At 43.8% G+C, this 18,140-nt stretch overlaps 18 non-coding genes across 18 annotated transcripts; 4 read left to right on the top strand and 14 right to left on the bottom strand.

Moving 5' to 3' along the window:
* Positions 1 to 90: 90 nt before the first annotated feature.
* trnav-uac (transfer RNA valine (anticodon UAC)) lies at positions 91 to 163 on the bottom strand. Its single transcript has one exon. It is a non-coding gene; the product is annotated as a tRNA-Val (tRNA).
* Positions 164 to 267: 104 nt separating this feature from the next.
* On the bottom strand, positions 268 to 340 carry trnav-cac (transfer RNA valine (anticodon CAC)). Its single transcript has one exon. It is a non-coding gene; the product is annotated as a tRNA-Val (tRNA).
* Positions 341 to 1,286: 946 nt separating this feature from the next.
* trnag-ucc (transfer RNA glycine (anticodon UCC)) lies at positions 1,287 to 1,358 on the top strand. The gene has a single exon. It is a non-coding gene; the product is annotated as a tRNA-Gly (tRNA).
* A 350-nt stretch (positions 1,359 to 1,708) lies between these two features.
* Positions 1,709 to 1,781, bottom strand: trnav-uac (transfer RNA valine (anticodon UAC)). The gene has a single exon. It is a non-coding gene; the product is annotated as a tRNA-Val (tRNA).
* Positions 1,782 to 1,885: 104 nt separating this feature from the next.
* trnav-cac (transfer RNA valine (anticodon CAC)) lies at positions 1,886 to 1,958 on the bottom strand. Its single transcript has one exon. It is a non-coding gene; the product is annotated as a tRNA-Val (tRNA).
* Positions 1,959 to 2,904: 946 nt separating this feature from the next.
* On the top strand, positions 2,905 to 2,976 carry trnag-ucc (transfer RNA glycine (anticodon UCC)). Its single transcript has one exon. It is a non-coding gene; the product is annotated as a tRNA-Gly (tRNA).
* Positions 2,977 to 3,323: 347 nt separating this feature from the next.
* Positions 3,324 to 3,395, bottom strand: trnad-guc (transfer RNA aspartic acid (anticodon GUC)). The gene has a single exon. It is a non-coding gene; the product is annotated as a tRNA-Asp (tRNA).
* An 83-nt stretch (positions 3,396 to 3,478) lies between these two features.
* On the bottom strand, positions 3,479 to 3,551 carry trnav-aac (transfer RNA valine (anticodon AAC)). The gene has a single exon. It is a non-coding gene; the product is annotated as a tRNA-Val (tRNA).
* Positions 3,552 to 3,659: 108 nt separating this feature from the next.
* On the bottom strand, positions 3,660 to 3,732 carry trnav-uac (transfer RNA valine (anticodon UAC)). The gene has a single exon. It is a non-coding gene; the product is annotated as a tRNA-Val (tRNA).
* Positions 3,733 to 3,836: 104 nt separating this feature from the next.
* On the bottom strand, positions 3,837 to 3,909 carry trnav-uac (transfer RNA valine (anticodon UAC)). Its single transcript has one exon. It is a non-coding gene; the product is annotated as a tRNA-Val (tRNA).
* Positions 3,910 to 5,032: 1,123 nt separating this feature from the next.
* trnag-ucc (transfer RNA glycine (anticodon UCC)) lies at positions 5,033 to 5,104 on the top strand. The gene has a single exon. It is a non-coding gene; the product is annotated as a tRNA-Gly (tRNA).
* A 347-nt stretch (positions 5,105 to 5,451) lies between these two features.
* Positions 5,452 to 5,523, bottom strand: trnad-guc (transfer RNA aspartic acid (anticodon GUC)). Its single transcript has one exon. It is a non-coding gene; the product is annotated as a tRNA-Asp (tRNA).
* An 83-nt stretch (positions 5,524 to 5,606) lies between these two features.
* Positions 5,607 to 5,679, bottom strand: trnav-aac (transfer RNA valine (anticodon AAC)). The gene has a single exon. It is a non-coding gene; the product is annotated as a tRNA-Val (tRNA).
* Positions 5,680 to 5,787: 108 nt separating this feature from the next.
* Positions 5,788 to 5,860, bottom strand: trnav-uac (transfer RNA valine (anticodon UAC)). The gene has a single exon. It is a non-coding gene; the product is annotated as a tRNA-Val (tRNA).
* Positions 5,861 to 7,173: 1,313 nt separating this feature from the next.
* On the top strand, positions 7,174 to 7,244 carry trnag-gcc (transfer RNA glycine (anticodon GCC)). Its single transcript has one exon. It is a non-coding gene; the product is annotated as a tRNA-Gly (tRNA).
* Positions 7,245 to 7,657: 413 nt separating this feature from the next.
* Positions 7,658 to 7,730, bottom strand: trnav-aac (transfer RNA valine (anticodon AAC)). The gene has a single exon. It is a non-coding gene; the product is annotated as a tRNA-Val (tRNA).
* A 108-nt stretch (positions 7,731 to 7,838) lies between these two features.
* trnav-uac (transfer RNA valine (anticodon UAC)) lies at positions 7,839 to 7,911 on the bottom strand. The gene has a single exon. It is a non-coding gene; the product is annotated as a tRNA-Val (tRNA).
* A 104-nt stretch (positions 7,912 to 8,015) lies between these two features.
* Positions 8,016 to 8,088, bottom strand: trnav-cac (transfer RNA valine (anticodon CAC)). Its single transcript has one exon. It is a non-coding gene; the product is annotated as a tRNA-Val (tRNA).
* Positions 8,089 to 18,140: the final 10,052 nt, after the last annotated feature.

Genomic DNA, 18,140 nt, shown 5'->3' with positions numbered 1-18,140 from the left:
CCTGGCTGCAGCTTTGTGTCTGGAATAAACTGAAATTCAAAACCTAGATGAAGGAAGAATGTTGTCATGCGAAGCATAAAAAGTCTCAGCTGCTTCTGCCCGGTTTCGAACCGGGGACCTTTCGCGTGTAAAGCGAACGTGATGACCACTACACTACAGAAACTGAGTCTAGCACCTCCTGGCTGCAGCTTAGTGTCTGGATTAAAAAGGGACTCAAAACACAAATATGGGCAGAAAGTTATCAAGCGATGCATAAAGGGTAAGCATTGTTTCTGCCCGGTTTCGAACCGGGGACCTTTCGCGTGTGAGGCGAACATGATGACCACTACACTACAGAAACTGCATGCCTCAGCTCAGTGCCACTTGTGTTGCAGCACTCATCAGAGGCTTCACTCATCCAAAGAACTGGCTCAATTCTACTGACTAAGTCATGGGCCATGGGCTTACCAACAACAAAAAGCTAAAGCAGCAAACACGTGTCTGTGTGCCTTTAAAGCAGAGAAAGCAAAAGTAGCACTTGCAGCAACACAAAAGCATGGCATCAAAGTGTGAAGCCAGGCAAACGGCACAAGACACAAGCACCCAGTCCCTACAGCTAAGCACAAACTGCAGCTTCCACAAGCAGCCTTTGCATTATGCTAAATGGCCAAACTGGCTCAGTAACATAAGCCACCCACTTTAAACTAATTCAGTACAACAAGTGAGAAAGATCTCAGTCATGGTCAATGAAACTTTGAAATGAAACTTACAGATGAGAGAGCAGATTTGCAGAAAGGCACCCAGGTGTTCTCCTGCTTCCACAGGGCTATGAGAGTCTTCTTGCATCCCTGGAAACTTTGCAATGTGCAGCAGAAGGAGTCCAAGCAGTATTCCACTAAAATGAACCTGGGTCTTGCTGGGAGCCTCCACTCATCCACAGGACTTGATCACTTCTACTGGTCCCCTCCCTTTCCAGAAATTTAAAAGCTCTTTGTCTGAATCCCAGCTGTGACATCAGCAAACTCACCGTGCAGCCATTGGAGGAAAGGGGTGTGAAAGCTCTCTGCTAGTCCTGATAGACCAATAATGTGGTGGCACACAGCTGGGGTGATGGTGAAAGCTGTTGTGCAGTTGTTCTCTTTGTTGATGTGATGCAGAGAGATCAGCTGACTGCTAAAAGACCTCCTAGCACAATTACTCACCAAAGAACAAGTATTGGAGACCAACTCCCCTTCACAGAGCCACAAAGACAAAACCAGCACTTGCTTGCAGCAACGGGTTCTAACAGGGTGGTGCTTTTGTCGCCTGCGTTGGTGGTATAGTGGTGAGCATAGCTGCCTTCCAAGCAGTTGACCCGGGTTCGATTCCCGGCCAACGCATACCCTTTAACCAGCAGGTGCCAAGTGAACAAAAAGTAGCTTGCAACTCCTTTCATATTGCTCGCTGCAACATAATTCCACCATCTCAGCCAGGAAGGTCTGAAGCTGGGCATGTGCAGCATTGGTGGTTCAGTGGTAGAATCCAGCCAAACAGGAGCTGTACACAGGGACAGTGGCCATTCTTCTAATCTCATGGAAAGGCCCTTGTTCTACTTAATGTCACCAAGACCAAACAGTGTTACCTTCAAGGAATGTGCCACGTGCAGTTTGAGAAGACTCAAAAAGAAAATCAGATGCAGACTAGTCACTCTTCCACTTGAGGTGAACAGAAAGGCCACCTGCAGCAAAGATGTTTCTGCCCGGTTTCGAACCGGGGACCTTTCGCGTGTAAAGCGAACGTGATGACCACTACACTACAGAAACTGAGTCTAGCACCTCCTGGCTGCAGCTTAGTGTCTGGATTAAAAAAGGACTCAAAACACAAATATGGGCAGAAAGTTATCAAGCGATGCATAAAGGGTAAGCATTGTTTCTGCCCGGTTTCGAACCGGGGACCTTTCGCGTGTGAGGCGAACGTGATGACCACTACACTACAGAAACTGCATGCCTCAGCTCAGTGCCACTTGTGTTGCAGCACTCATCAGAGGCTTCACTCATCCAAAGAACTGGCTCAATTCTACTGACTAAGTCATGGGCCATGGGCTTACCAACAACAAAAAGCTAAAGCAGCAAACACGTGTCTGTGTGCCTTTAAAGCAGAGAAAGCAAAAGTAGCACTTGCAGCAACACAAAAGCATGGCATCAAAGTGTGAAGCCAGGCAAACGGCACAAGACACAAGCACCCAGTCCCTACAGCTAAGCACAAACTGCAGCTTCCACAAGCAGCCTTTGCTTTATGCTAAATGGCCAAACTGGCTCAGTAACATAAGCCTCCCACTCCAAACTAATTCAGTACAACAAGTGAGAAAGATCTCAGTCATGGTCAATGAAACTTTGAAATGAAACTTACAGATGAGAGAGCAGATTTGCAGAAAGGCACCCAGGTGTTCTCCTGCTTCCACAGGGCTATGAGAGTCTTCTTGCATCCCTGGAAACTTTGCAATGTGCAGCAGAAGGAGTCCAAGCAGTATTCCACTAAAATGAACCTGGGTCTTGCTGGGAGCCTCCACTCATCCACAGGACTTGATCACTTCTACTGGTCCCCTCCCTTTCCAGAAATTTAAAAGCTCTTTGTCTGAATCCCAGCTGTGACATCAGCAAACTCACCGTGCAGCCATTGGAGGAAAGGGGTGTGAAAGCTCTCTGCTAGTCCTGATAGACCAATAATGTGGTGGCACACAGCTGGGGTGATGGTGAAAGCTGTTGTGCAGTTGTTCTCTTTGTTGATGTGATGCAGAGAGATCAGCTGACTGCTAAAAGACTTCCTAGCACAATTACTCACCAAAGAACAAGTCTTGGAGACCAACTCCCCTTCACAGAGCCACAAAGACAAAACCAGCACTTGCTTGCAGCAACGGGTTCTAACAGGGTGGTGCTTTTGTCGCCTGCGTTGGTGGTATAGTGGTGAGCATAGCTGCCTTCCAAGCAGTTGACCCGGGTTCGATTCCCGGCCAACGCATACCCTTTAACCAGCAGGTGCCAAGGGAACAAAAAGTAGCTTGCAACTCCTTTCATATTGCTCGCTGCAACATAATTCCACCATCTCAGCCAGGAAGGTCTGAAGCTGGGCATGTGCAGCATTGGTGGTTCAGTGGTAGAATCCAGCCAAACAGGAGCTGTACACAGGGACAGTGGCCATTCTTCTAATCTCATGGAAAGGCCCTTGTTCTACTTAATGTCACCAAGACCAAACAGTGTTACCTTCAAGGAATGTGCCACGTGCAGTTTGAGAAGACTCAAAAAGAAAATCAGATGCAGACTAGTCACTCTTCCATGCCATGCGCTTAGCGGCAAAAACAATGCCGTCTCCCCGTCGGGGAATCGAACCCCGGTCTTCCGCGTGACAGGCGGAGATACTGTCCACTATACTAACGAGGACGAGCAAAAGGGGCATCGATTAGGCATACCTCCCTGAAACTCTCACCACTTGAGGTGAACAGAAAGGCCACCTGCAGCAAAGATGTTTCTGCCCGGTTTCGAACCGGGGACCTTTCGCGTGTTAGGCGAACGTGATGACCACTACACTACAGAAACTAACTGAGTGGGGCACTTCCTGGCTGCAGCTTTGTGTCTGGAATAAACTGAAATTCAAAACCTAGATGAAGGAAGAATGTTGTCATGTGAAGCATAAAAAGTCTCAGCTGCTTCTGCCCGGTTTCGAACCGGGGACCTTTCGCGTGTAAAGCGAACGTGATGACCACTACACTACAGAAACTGAGTCTAGCACCTCCTGGCTGCAGCTTAGTGTCTGGATTAAAAAGGGACTCAAAACACAAATATGGGCAGAAAGTTATCAAGCGATGCATAAAGGGTAAGCATTGTTTCTGCCCGGTTTCGAACCGGGGACCTTTCGCGTGTAAAGCCAACGTGATGACCACTACACTACAGAAACTGAGATGGGCATCTCCTGGCTGCAGCTTAGTGTCTGGATTAAAAAGGGACTCAAAACACAAATATGGGCAGAAAGTTATCAAGCGATGCATAAAGGGTAAGCATTGTTTCCGCCCGGTTTCGAACCGGAGACCTTTCGCATGTGAGGCGAACGTGATGACCACTACACTACAGAAACTGCATGCCTCAGCTCAGTGCCACTTGTGTTGCAGCACTCATCAGAGGCTTCACTCATCCAAAGAACTGGCTCAATTCTACTGACTAAGTCATGGGCCATGGGCTTACCAACAACAAAAAGCTAAAGCAGCAAACACGTGTCTGTGTGCCTTTAAAGCAGAGAAAGCAAAAGTAGCACTTGCAGCAACACAAAAGCATGGCATCAAAGTGTGAAGCCAGGCAAACGGCACAAGACACAAGCACCCAGTCCCCACAGCTAAGCACAAACTGCATCTTCCACAAGCAGCCTTTGCTTCATGCTAAATGGCCAAACTGGCTCAGTAACATAAGCCTCCCATTCCAAACTAATTCAGTACAACAAGTGAGAAAGATCTCAGTCATGGTCAATGAAACTTTGAAATGAAACTTACAGATGAGAGAGCAGATTTGCAGAAAGGCACCCAGGTGTTCTCCTGCTTCCACAGGGCTATGAGAGTCTCCTTGCATCCCTGGAAACTTTGCAATGTGCAGCAGAAGGAGTCCAAGCAGTATTCCACTAAAATGAACCTGGGTCTTGCTGGGAGCCTCCACTCATCCACAGGACTTGATCACTTCTACTGGTCCCCTCCCTTTCCAGAAATTCAAAAGCTCTTTGTCTGAATCCCAGCTGTGACATCAGCAAACTCACCGTGCAGCCATTGGAGGAAAGGGGTGTGAAAGCTCTCTGCTAGTCCTGATAGACCAATAATGTGGTGGCACACAGCTGGGGTGATGGTGAAAGCTGTTGTGCAGTTGTTCTCTTTGTTGATGTGATGCAGAGAGATCAGCTGACTGCTAAAAGACCTCCTAGCACAATTACTCACCAAAAAACAAGTCTTGGAGACCAACTCCCCTTCACAGAGCCACAAAGACAAAACCAGCACTTGCTTGCAGCAACGGGTTCTAACAGAGTGGTGCTTTCGTCGCCTGTGTTGGTGGTATAGTGGTGAGCATAGCTGCCTTCCAAGCAGTTGACCCGGGTTCGATTCCCGGCCAACGCATACCCTTTAACCAGCAGGTGCCAAGGGAACAAAAAGTAGCTTGCAACTCCTTTCATATTGCTCGCTGCAACATAATTCCACCATCTCAGCCAGGAAGGTCTGAAGCTGGGCATGTGCAGCATTGGTGGTTCAGTGGTAGAATCCAGCCAAACAGGAGCTGTACACAGGGACAGTGGCCATTCTTCTAATCTCATGGAAAGGCCCTTGTTCTACTTAATGTCACCAAGACCAAACAGTGTTACCTTCAAGGAATGTGCCACGTGCAGTTTGAGAAGACTCAAAAAGAAAATCAGATGCAGACTAGTCACTCTTCCACGCCATGCGCTTAGCGGCGAAAACAATGCCGTCTCCCCGTCGGGGAATCGAACCCCGGTCTTCCGCGTGACAGGCGGAGATACTGTCCACTATACTAACGAGGACGAGCAAAAGGGGCATCGATTAGGCATACCTCCCTGAAACTCTCACCACTTGAGGTGAACAGAAAGGCCACCTGCAGCAAAGATGTTTCTGCCCGGTTTCGAACCGGGGACCTTTCGCGTGTTAGGCGAACGTGATGACCACTACACTACAGAAACTAACTGAGTGGGGCACTTCCTGGCTGCAGCTTTGTGTCTGGAATAAACTGAAATTCAAAACCTAGATGAAGGAAGAATGTTGTCATGCGAAGCATAAAAAGTCTCAGCTGCTTCTACCCGGTTTCGAACCGGGGACCTTTCGCGTGTAAAGCCAACGTGATGACCACTACACTACAGAAACTAAGATGGGCATCTCCTGGCTGCAGCTTAGTGTCTGGATTAAAAAGGGACTCAAAACAAACATATGGGCAGAAAGTTATCAAGCGATGCAGAAAGGGTAAGCATTGTTTCTGCCCGGTTTCGAACCGGAGACCTTTCGCATGTGAGGCGAACGTGATGACCACTACACTACAGAAACTGCATGCCTCAGCTCAGTGCCACTTGTGTTGCAGCACTCATCAGAGGCTTCACTCATCCAAAGAACTGGCTCAATTCTACTGACTAAGTCATGGGCCATGGGCTTACCAACAACAAAAAGCTAAAGCAGCAAACACGTGTTTGTGTGCCTTTAAAGCAGAGAAAGCAAAAGTAGCACTTGCAGCAACACAAAAGCATGGCATCAAAGTGTGAAGCCAGGCAAACGGCACAAGACACAAGCACCCAGTCCCCACAGCTAAGCACAAACTGCATCTTCCACAAGCAGCCTTTGCTTCATGCTAAATAACCAAACTGGCTCAGTAACATAAGCCTCCCATTCCAAACTAATTCAGTACAACAAGTGAGAAAGATCTCAGTCATGGTCAATGAAACTTTGAAATGAAACTTACAGATGAGAGAGCAGATTTGCAGAAAGGCACCCAGGTGTTCTCCTGCTTCCACAGGGCTATGAGAGTCTCCTTGCATCCCTGGAAACTTTGCAATGTGCAGCAGAAGGAGTCCAAGCAGTATTCCACTAAAATGAACCTGGGTCTTGCTGGGAGCCTCCACTCATCCACAGGACTTGATCACTTCTACTGGTCCCCTCCCTTTCCAGAAATTCAAAAGCTCTTTGTCTGAATCCCAGCTGTGACATCAGCAAACTCACCGTGCAGCCATTGGAGGAAAGGGGTGTGAAAGCTCTCTGCTAGTCCTGATAGACCAATAATGTGGTGGCACACAGCTGGGGTGATGGTGAAAGCTGTTGTGCAGTTGTTCTCTTTGTTGATGTGATGCAGAGAGATCAGCTGACTGCTAAAAGACCTCCTAGCACAATTACTCACCAAAGAACAAGTCTTGGAGACCAACTCCCCTTCACAGAGCCACAAAGACAAAACCAGCACTTGCTTGCAGCAACGGGTTCTAACAGGGTGGTGCTTTCGTCGCCTGCGTTGGTGGTATAGTGGTGAGCATAGCTGCCTTCCAAGCAGGTGACCGGCGTTCGATTCCCGGCCAACGCATACCCTTTAACCAGCAGGTGCCAAGGGAACAAAAAGTTGCTTGAAACTCCTTTCATATTGCTCGCTGCAACATAATTCCACCATCTCAGCCAGGAAGGTCTGAAGCTGGGCATGTGCAGCATTGGTGGTTCAGTGGTAAACTTCTCGCCTGCCACGCGGGAGGCCCGGGTTCGATTCCCGGCCAATGCATCGACTGCTTTTTCTTCACTAGAGACAAGCTGTAACCTGAGGCAATCTAAAATCCAGCCAAACAGGAGCTGTACACAGGGACAGTGGCCATTCTTCTAATCTCATGGAAAGGCCCTTGTTCTACTTAATGTCACCAAGACCAAACAGTGTTACCTTCAAGGAATGTGCCACGTGCAGTTTGAGAAGACTCAAAAAGAAAATCAGATGCAGACTAGTCACTCTTCCATGCCATGCGCTTAGCGGCAAAAACAACGCCGTCTCCCCGTCGGGGAATCGAATCCCGGTCTTCCGCGTGACAGGCGGAGATACTGTCCACTATACTAACGAGGACGAGCAAAAGGGGCATCGATTAGGCATACCTCCCTGAAACTCTCACCACTTGAGGTGAACAGAAAGGCCACCTGCAGCAAAGATGTTTCTGCCCGGTTTCGAACCGGGGACCTTTCGCGTGTTAGGCGAACGTGATGACCACTACACTACAGAAACTAACTGAGTGGGGCATTTTCTGGCTGCAGCTTTGTGTCTGGAATAAACTGAAATTCAAAACCTAGATGAAGGAAGAATGTTGTCATGCGAAGCATAAAAAGTCTCAGCTGCTTCTGCCCGGTTTCGAACCGGGGACCTTTCGCGTGTAAAGCCAACGTGATGACCACTACACTACAGAAACTGAGTTGGGCACCTCCTGGCTGCAGCTTAGTGTCTGGATTAATAAGGGACTCAAAACACACATATGGGCAGAAAGTTATCAAGCGATGCATAAAGGGTAAGCACTGTTTCTGCCCGGTTTCGAACCGGGGACCTTTCGCGTGTGAGGCGAACGCGATGACCACTACACTACAGAAACTGCATGCCTCAGCTCAGTGCCACGTGTGTTGCAGCACTCATCAGAGGCTTCACTCATCCAAAGAACTGGCTCAATTCTACTGACTAAGTCATGGGCCATGGGCTTACCAACAACAAAAAGCTAAAGCAGCAAACACGTGTCTGTGTGCCTTTAAAGCAGAGAAAGCAAAAGTAGCACTTGCAGCAACACAAAAGCATGGCATCAAAGTGTGAAGCCAGGCAAACGGCACAAGACACAAGCACCCAGTCCCCACAGCTAAGCACAAACTGCAGCTTCCACAAGCAGCCTTTGCTTTATGCTAAATGGCCAAACTGGCTCAGTAACATAAGCCTCCCATTCCAAACTAATTCAGTACAACAAGTGAGAAAGATCTCAGTCATGGTCAATGAAACTTTGAAATGAAACTTACAGATGAGAGAGCAGATTTGCAGAAAGGCACTGTGAATGGAAATTTTATATTTTATTAGTTATTTGCATCAAACTTATAAGTTTCTGCTTTCTTAGTTCAATTAGCAGAGGTAGAAGAGACTTTTGGAAGGTTACTTAGGGGCAGAGATATGTTGACCTTGGCATGGGCTTCTTGCTTCCGTGGGAATGCATGGGTGTCGGGATGGTGTGTGCGGGGGTGCATGCGCAGTTTTGATACGGGTGCATTCTTGTGGAGGTACGCCATGTTTCTAACAAACTAACTATTCTTGTAGGATGATAAGCAAGTTTGATGTGGAATGTTGACCTTGAGTTGGGTCGCTGAGAAGAGTTAGCCTGAAGGGGCAGTAAAGTGGGGTATAAATACTGTGATAGGGCAGACAGGAGGGGCCCTCTCTCTCTGTAAAGCTGTGTGAGCGGTTTGCATTGAGGTTGGCCCTCAGCTGAGTAATAAATTGATTATTTGCTTTTATCATTATCCCGGTTGTCTGTGTCAATCTTTAAGGGTTATTTTGAATTCCCACAACAACATGGCACCAACCAGATGGGACACCGTTCCTTGGACGGCTGAGAAGTTCTGGGGGATACAGACGTCAGTATCCTGAAGGACTTTACTTCATCTGAAACGCCCAATTGGCATTCTGCGTTGCAGGACCAGACTTCATCTGCCGCCTTGGTTCCGGGGTTACTATCATTTTATAGACAGTAAGTAAATTAAATATTAAATATAATTGTACGGGGTGAATCACAAAAGTAACAAAATTTAGACTTGGATTTTGTTGATGGTCGGGATGGCCAGCAAGGGTCGATGGGATATCGGCTCGGTTTAGCAGTATTTCTTGGATAGAAAATCTGCCACAGGTTGACGAACCTAGTGCAATATGTCTCCCGGGAGAAAAAACAAGTCAATCCTAAACATAGAAGTTAAATATGGGATATATTTAACGAAATACGGGATGTATTTATGTGTTCGGGTGATTCACAATGGACAATTTAAATTGGGTGGATTGACACAACAAGGCATAATGGGGAGTGGCAAAAGCAAACATAAATTTTTGTTAGATGTGTATGATGAACCAAATGTGTGGTTTATGTATGTTAATTATGGTGAAACAGCAGTGGCTAAATTTGCATTTTGGATAAAAGAGTGTGGTTTTTCTTCCAAAGGTAGTTTTAGTGAAAGACAATTAAAAATGTTGAAAAGTTGTTAGGAAAAAAAATAGAGGAAAAAGAGATGTATTAATGTGATGGTTTTGGTATACGGGTTATTGAGTCTAAGAAACGTGCACATATATTACAAGCAGTATGTAAAACTAACAAAGCAGACGTCTAGTGTGTTAAATCTGTTTCAGACCCAGACCTAGACGGATGTCCCGGTCCGTGTCCTCCAGCACAGAAACAAGCGCAAGTTCAACAGAAAGCTGAGGCAAGAAGCCATGAGGGTGCCATTCCACCTCCTGAACAGCACCGCCCAAGAACTCCACGTAATAATCTACTAGACCTGCCTTCCAAACCTGAAGCAGGAAGCTCAGCTGTGCTAAGTACAACCTATGACCCGCCTAGTGAAGACAGAGAGGACCTCTTCTAATCCAACATGTTTTCCTCCCTTCACACTCGCTCGACTGGTGAATATCGTTTTAAGAAGAATTAAGATGGACAATAAAGACATGCTACATTTCCCATGATTGAAGTAGCAGGACCTGATGGACATGCAATGGTGGTTCATCGTCCGTGGACGGAGAATGACATCCCTGAGGTGTCCCAACAACTGACACATCCTCGTGAAGTTGGAGGAGAAAAGTTCTTAGTGGAACTGAGACCTACCACAAATGAACTAAAACGTCTAATGGGTCGGAAGCTGGGCGTGGACATTTCACATGTCAGAATGGACTGGATAACAGACAATGTCACACAGTGAAATGTGACCTGGAGTCATAAGGACAACAACAAATGCTTCATTTGCAAAAAGAAGGACACTGGGCCAACAAATGACTAAAAGAGTTGAGAACTATGGAGAAGACTGAATGATGGAGGAGGACCGGACTGAGGACAAACCAAAAGGGTCTGGTGAGTCAGAATTTTCTATGCTTTGCAAAGAAGAATTGCTTAAGCTAACACCTATAGCTGTTACATGTAAATGATAAGATCCAAGTAGCTATAAAACATATAGAACAAAAGTATTTTCCTGAAGGAACATATGTTAAGTATTCTGAACCTTAAAATGTCTATGATAATTTAATGTTTGTGAATGGTAGTGAGATACAGTTTTTGGTAGACTCAGGAGAAGGGAGTTCAGCCATTAGAACTGATGAGTTTGAGGTCATTCCAAAGAAAAGTGGAAGATTCATGCATTCAGTTAAGGCAACAGGAGTCACGGTTACTGAATATTATTCAGTGCTGTCAAAATGCCATTTGCAAGGCCTTGAGCCTTTTAAATTTTCCTTTCTACTGTCAGATCATTGTCCAGTAAATTGACTGGGGTGAGATCTGATGTGAAAAATTAGGTATTACCCTGATCAGTGAAACTGACGGGCTAAAAATCCAAATTACCCAACATAACTCCTTTCAGGGTGTAATGATGAACATTAAACCCTTACTTTATGTTTATTCGTGGCAACTCTGCAACCACAGCATGAATGGAGTGAATCTGAAGCTCAAAGAACACGCTTACTTGCTTACTAACCAAGTGAAAAATGAAGATTTGCATTGCACTGCACGGATCCAAGAGGGGGAGTCAGATGACCAGTATGAAAAGGAGTGTTTTAGAAACTTAGATAAGACTGAGGTTGTTTTGGAGTGGAAGTAGGAGCGAAGTTGAAGTTGACTTGTTTTGAATTGATGAAAGGGAAGGCTAACCACACCTGATTGACATAAAAGGCTGCGTCCCAAACGTGTCACTGTATAAAGGTTGTAATGATCACTGGAGTGATTTGGGTTCTTGAGGGTTGGAACTGTTGTCATGTGATGGTTGAACAGACATTGTGGATACTTTGGTGATGGAGAATAGGTGAAATGTCTGATTTCTGTACTAAGTTGATCTATGTCTCTCATGAGGAGAGGACAGTTGAGTTGTGTACAAATGTGTACAAAGGACATGATTGGTTGTGTCCAAAAGGTCAACAGTGAATGATTGTTTGTTGAATGTTCCAACGAAGGAGAAATGTGAAAATGACACTGTGAAACTATTATGTCACCTAGCAAAGATAAAGACAGCCTTTCAAAATTACAATTAGTAAAACATGAAGTTAAATTCCTAGGTTAACTGATTCCTGTCGAAGGTAAAAGATTAGAAAATGGCAGAATAGAAGCCATTCAGAAAAATCCCATGTCAATCACAAAAAAGCAACTAATGTTTTTCTTAGGTATGTGATTTTATTGCAGAACTATCATCTCTAAGTATGAAGTCCTCGAGGCTCCCTTAAGCGAAATTGCTGATGGGAAGGGTCTACAGGCCCACAGTGCACTTAGTTGGAACATCTAAGCGGACAAGGCCTTTGAAACATCAAAAAGAGCTCTGCAGATAACACCAACAACTGTGAATCCCGGATCCAAACAGACCATTCACTCATACAGTGAATGAAAAAGGAGGGTGTATGACGTCAGTATTACTCCAGGGTCATGGAGGTAAACTAAGACCAATAAATAATTTTTTTTTTTAAAGCTAAATTAGACCTTATAGTAGCAGGTCTCCAATGTGTTTGAGAGCTGTGCCAGCTGAATAAAAAGTGGTAAATGAAGAAGAACCTTTATTGTCATTATACTAGTGTAGAACAAAATTTTGTTTGATACTCTCCAAAATATAAAAGGAAGAAGAAGATAAAGTATTTACAGAAACATATGGATATTTACACAGGATAACCAGTACAATTTGAAGTATGGATTTTAGATAAATAAATAAATTATGATGAATGAAGTCACTGATGAAGTCAATGATTTAATAAACTTAGTAAGTTACTGAAATTTGACCTTGTTGGTTATAAATGTTGTTTCTCAACTGAAGAGTATATGATATGATAAGATGACAGCTAGATGGCTGAGGTATAACAGTGTATTAATTGAAATGACTAACATCTAGTGGTGGGCGGATCGATACCAAATTTTGCAGTATCGCACACCACTACTAATATCACAATAAAAATATGTAATGCATTTAATCCTGATACTTTTATTCCTACAGAAAATGAAGGTGAACCAAATGATTGTTTTAATGTTGTTAATGAAGTTTGCTTTCCTAGACCAGATTGACAGGAAACTCCAAAATCCAGATATGGAGCTGTTTGTTGATGAATCTTCATACAGAAGCACAGAAACAGGAAGAAGCTGTGTGGGGTATGATGTAATGACAAAAAATGAAACCATTAAAGCACAATCACTAACATCTCAACTATCAGCCCAAGCTGATGAATTAGTAGCATTGTAAATTGGCTAAAGGGAAAAACTGTTCACATTTTTACTGTCAGTAGATATGAATTTGAAGAAGTATATGTGGCCTTTTGACCTATTTAGGTAAACCTATCACACATCACAACCTGTTTTCTGCACTTCTGGATGGAATCCTATTTCCAAAAGCTATTGATGTATGTAAATGTGAAGCTGACACCTGATGTTCTGATCCCATTTCACAGGGCAACAACAGAGCAGACATGGCTGAGAAAAGGCAGCAGTGAAGTGTACAGTAGATAAATAGTTTGTGTTGTGGAAAAATTATTTCTGTTTCAGCTGACCTGACAGCCATCCAGTCCTTCGCCAAGCCAAAAGGAAAGGCCGAGTGGAAGCGAGCTGGGTGTAACAAAAAGAACGAGGTTTGGTATGGTCCAACTGGTAAGCCGTGTCTTCCCAAAAAAATTGTTTCTAGATTATGATAATTTGACACATGGTCGAGACCGTGTGTCAAAAAGGAGGGATGCAGGTAGTATCTCAAGACATTAGTACACCAAGGGCTTAACTAGCTTAACTAATTACTCCCAACATTTTGTGAACACTGCATGATTTGCAAAATAAATAAGGTTAGTAGGGGAATTAAAACTCCTTAAAGTGCCCAACCACCGACTGATTGACCATTTCAGCATCTCCAGATTGATTTCATTGATATGTTCTCCAAATGGATTGAAGCATTCCCAACTGAGGGTGGGACATTAAAAACAGGATGCAAGTGCGGTAGCAAAAGCACTGACATAATCCAAAAGTGGGGGATCTGTGAAAGAATTGGCAATGACAATGGTACTCCATTTGTCAACAAAGCATTACAGCAGGTCGTGAGTATGTGATTTATTGATTTAAAACAACAATGTGCCCATCACCCAGCCTGTGAGGCTGTGGAGCGAGAAAATGGCACACACACACAAATTGACAAAATGTCGTTCAGATACTGGTCTGACATGGGTTAAGGCCCAGCCAGTGATAATAATGTATATGAGAACCAGAATAAGGGAAGAACAAACCTAAGCCCTTTTGAGATACTATTTGGCAAGACCTCCAAAAGCAGGAATCAGGCCCAGAGAAACTCCAAGGCCACTCACGGATGAGCGTGAGTGAAATGTTAAGTTATTGCGAAACCTGTCCTCTGTGTTTTGTGTGAAGTTCACAAGCAGGTGAAAGACTTCCTTCCAGGACCAACGAGTACCTATCTACATGATCTGAAATCCAGGTTACTGAGTGATGGTGAAAGAGTTCAGAAAAGACTTCGGGAGAAAAAGCTGGAAAGCCAAGAGGTGTCTAGATCCGTTCCAAGTGCTCCTAACGGCACAAACCGTCGTCAAGGTTGCTGAAAGAGCCACGTGGATCCACGCTAGCCATGGCAGAAGAGTGCCAGAACCAACTGAAACCAGCCCTGACACACACACAGAGCAAGATTAAAGGGGCAATGTCAGCTTGACCTTTTGCTGATAATCACACAAAAACAAGAGAGTTTTTGCATAAAAGTCACCTAAACGTGTTGACCCAGGAGAGGGGTACCTGATAAAAGAAGAGGACGTCATTGAGCCGACTGACATTGGACGGTGTGAAATAGCTGATTGATCAAACTGAAGAAAAAAAACCTTGAACACTGTGTAATAAAGTACATCTTGAACCAAAATCCAGAACATTTAATGAGACAGATTTTCACCTCAGTAACTAGTGAAAGTCAACTGTGAGCTTGTGTGTGATTTTTATTTGATTAAACAGGATCACTGAAGTGACATTTGGAACATATGGAAGATCCAGAGACTGAGAGTGAAACCTGGGGATAACACCTGTGTTGCAGAAAATTGTTGTAGACTAGATAATCTATAGAGGAAGGGTGTTTCTAAGCCTTGGTGAGGTGGGACGAGTGCTGATTGGGCGTGCCCGCACTCCGAGCACCAACATACGTCAAAAATGGCAAAGACTCACCTAACCTAGAAATTTCAAAGTCTGATGAAAATGAAAGCCTATTATTGACACATGGTGTATTGTATGTTAGCATGTCTAAGATTGGATGTGGCTTAGATAGGTTGAATTGGGGAAAAGATAGCTAAATTCTTAGACAGGTGTTCGAGAATTAGGTATCAGTATTACTGTTTATGAAAAGAACTAAAGTGTTAAATAATTAATGTAAATAGTTTTTATTTACCTATTGAGTTTCTTTTGACTGAGAGTTTTAGTTTTGATCATCTTATCAATCAAGTTGATAGAAGTTTTTGATGATTTAATGTTGTTTGAGTAGTTTTTTTTTTTTATATATATACACAGGTCCTTTTCAAAAAATTAGCATATTGTGATAAAGTTCATTATTTTCCATAATGTAATGATAAAAATTAAACTTTCATATATTTTAGATTCATTGCACACCAACTGAAATATTTCAGGTCTTTTATTGTTTTAATACTGATGATTTTGGCATACAGCTCATGAAAACCCAAAATTCCTATCTCAAAAAATTAGCATATTTCATCCGACCAATAAAAGAAAAGTGTTTTTAATACAAAAAAAGTCAACCTTCAAATAATTATGTTCAGTTATGCACTCAATACTTGGTCGGGAATCCTTTTGCAGAAATGACTGCTTCAATGCGGCGTGGCATGGAGGCAATCAGCCTGTGGCACTGCTGAGGTGTTATGGAGGCCCAGGATGCTTCGATAGCGGCCTTAAGCTCATCCAGAGTGTTGGGTCTTGTGTCTCTCAACTTTCTCTTCACAATATCCCACAGATTCTCTATGGGGTTCAGGTCAGGAGAGTTGGCAGGCCAATTGAGCACAGTAATACCATGGTCAGTAAACCATTCACCAGTGGTTTTGGCACTGTGAGCAGGTGCCAGGTCGTGCTGAAAAATGAAATCTTCATCTCCATAAAGCTTTTCAGCAGATGGAAGCATGAAGTGCTCCAAAATCTCCTGATAGCTAGCTGCATTGACCCTGCCCTTGATAAAACACAGTGGACCAACACCAGCAGCTGACATGGCACCCCAGACCATCACTGACTGTGGGTACTTGACACTGGACTTCAGGCATTTTGGCATTTCCTTCTCCCCAGTCTTCCTCCAGACTCTGGCACCTTGATTTCCGAATGACATGCAAAATTTGCTTTCATCCGAAAACAGTACTTTGGACCACTGAGCAACAGTCCAGTGCTGCTGTTTCTGGTTCAAAAGTGGCTTGACCTGGGGAATGCGGCACCTGTAGCCCATTTCCTGCACACGCCTGTGCACGGTGGCTCTGGATGTTTCTACTCCAGACTCAGTCCACTGCTTCCGCAGGTCCCCCAAGGTCTGGAATCGGCCCTTCTCCACAATCTTCCTCAGGGTCCGGTCACCTCTTCTCGTTGTGCAGCGTTTTCTGCCACACTTTTTCCTTCCCACAGACTTCCCACTGAGGTGCCTTGATACAGCACTCTGGGAACAGCCTATTTGTTCAGAAATTTCTTTCTGTGTCTTACCCTCTTGCTTGAGGGTGTCAATGATGGCCTTCTGGACAGCAGTCAGGTCGGCAGTCTTACCCATGATTGCAGTTTTGAGTAATGAACCAGGCTGGGAGTTTTTAAAAGCCTCAGGAATCTTTTGCAGGTGTTTAGAGTTAATTCGTTGATTCAGATGATTAGGTTAATAGCTCGTTTAGAGAACCTTTTCATGATATGCTAATTTTTTGAGATAGGAATTTTGGGTTTTCATGAGCTGTATGCCAAAATCATCAGTATTAAAACAATAAAAGACCTGAAATATTTCAGTTGGTGTGCAATGAATCTAAAATATATGAAAGTTTAATTTTTATCATTACATTATGGAAAATAATGAACTTTATCACAATATGCTAATTTTTTGAGAAGGACCTGTATATATTTTTTTTATACTTTTTATATTTACTTATTTTTATATTTAATACTCGTATAATCATATTTAAATGTTTTCTATTCTTTTTTTTCTTTCCTTTATGAAAAATTTTGAAGCATTTAATCAAGGTAGAATGGTTGTCTGATAGGCTTAATCATATAATTCATTTTATATGTAATTATTTATTATGTAAGTCATCCTGTGCTGAACCTGTGGTGTTGAGTACACTATCGCATCAGGTAGGTTGGTTGGTAAGATGGGTAGGGTGTGGAATTTTCCCTAAATTGGAAATTGGTTGATAATTAGCTCGTGAGGATTCTCTAATGAGCCTGAGGGTTTTTTCGTCCACCCATGGGGGATGACAGGATAAACAAGTAGATAGCATGGAACATTTATATTAAGACTTTATTAATCACTTATGGGTTTGTGACATGAAGTCACAAAAGAGGGGAATCTATTCTTAGTGATATTCTCAGAAATATTCCTAGCAAAAACAGTATATTCATTTCATACTATTTTTTTTTTTTAGGTGTGATTACTCTATGATAACAATACCTTAAACCTCTGACAAGGGTATATTTAGTATATAAAATTTTGTTAGTGTTGTCCAGGAAGGACAAGAGGAAGGATTGTGAATGGAAATTTTATATTTTATTAGTTATTTGCATCAAACTTATAAGTTTCTGCTTTCTTAGTTCAATTAGCAGAGGTAGAAGAGACTTTTGGAAGGTTACTTAGGGGCAGAGATATGTTGACCTTGGCATGGGCTTCTTGCTTCCGTGGGAATGCATGGGTGTCGGGATGGTGTGTGCGGGGGTGCATGCGCAGTTTTGATACGGGTGCATTCTTGTGGAGGTACGCCATGTTTCTAACAAACTAACTATTCTTGTAGGATGATAAGCAAGTTTGATGTGGAAAGTTGACCTTGAGTTGGGTCGCTGAGAAGAGTTAGCCTGAAGGGGCAGTAAAGTGGGGTATAAATACTGTGATAGGGCAGACAGGAGGGGCCCTCTCTCTCTGTAAAGCTGTGTGAGCGGTTTGCATTGAGGTTGGCCCTCAGCTGAGTAATAAATTGATTATTTGCTTTTATCATTATCCCGGTTGTCTGTGTCAATCTTTAAGGGTTATTTTGAATTCCCACAACAGCACCCAGGTGTTCTCCTGCTTCCACAGGGCTATGAGAGTCTCCTTGCATCCCTGGAAACTTTGCAATGTGCAGCAGAAGGAGTCCAAGCAGTATTCCACTAAAATGAACCTGGGTCTTGCTGGGAGCCTCCACTCATCCACAGGACTTGATCACTTCTACTGGTCCCCTCCCTTTCCAGAAATTCAAAAGCTCTTT

Source organism: Trichomycterus rosablanca, unplaced genomic scaffold (assembly GCF_030014385.1).
Source record: "Trichomycterus rosablanca isolate fTriRos1 unplaced genomic scaffold, fTriRos1.hap1 scaffold_136, whole genome shotgun sequence".
Taxonomy (NCBI): domain Eukaryota; kingdom Metazoa; phylum Chordata; class Actinopteri; order Siluriformes; family Trichomycteridae; genus Trichomycterus; species Trichomycterus rosablanca.
This window is presented reverse-complemented; position numbering and strand designations above follow the sequence as displayed.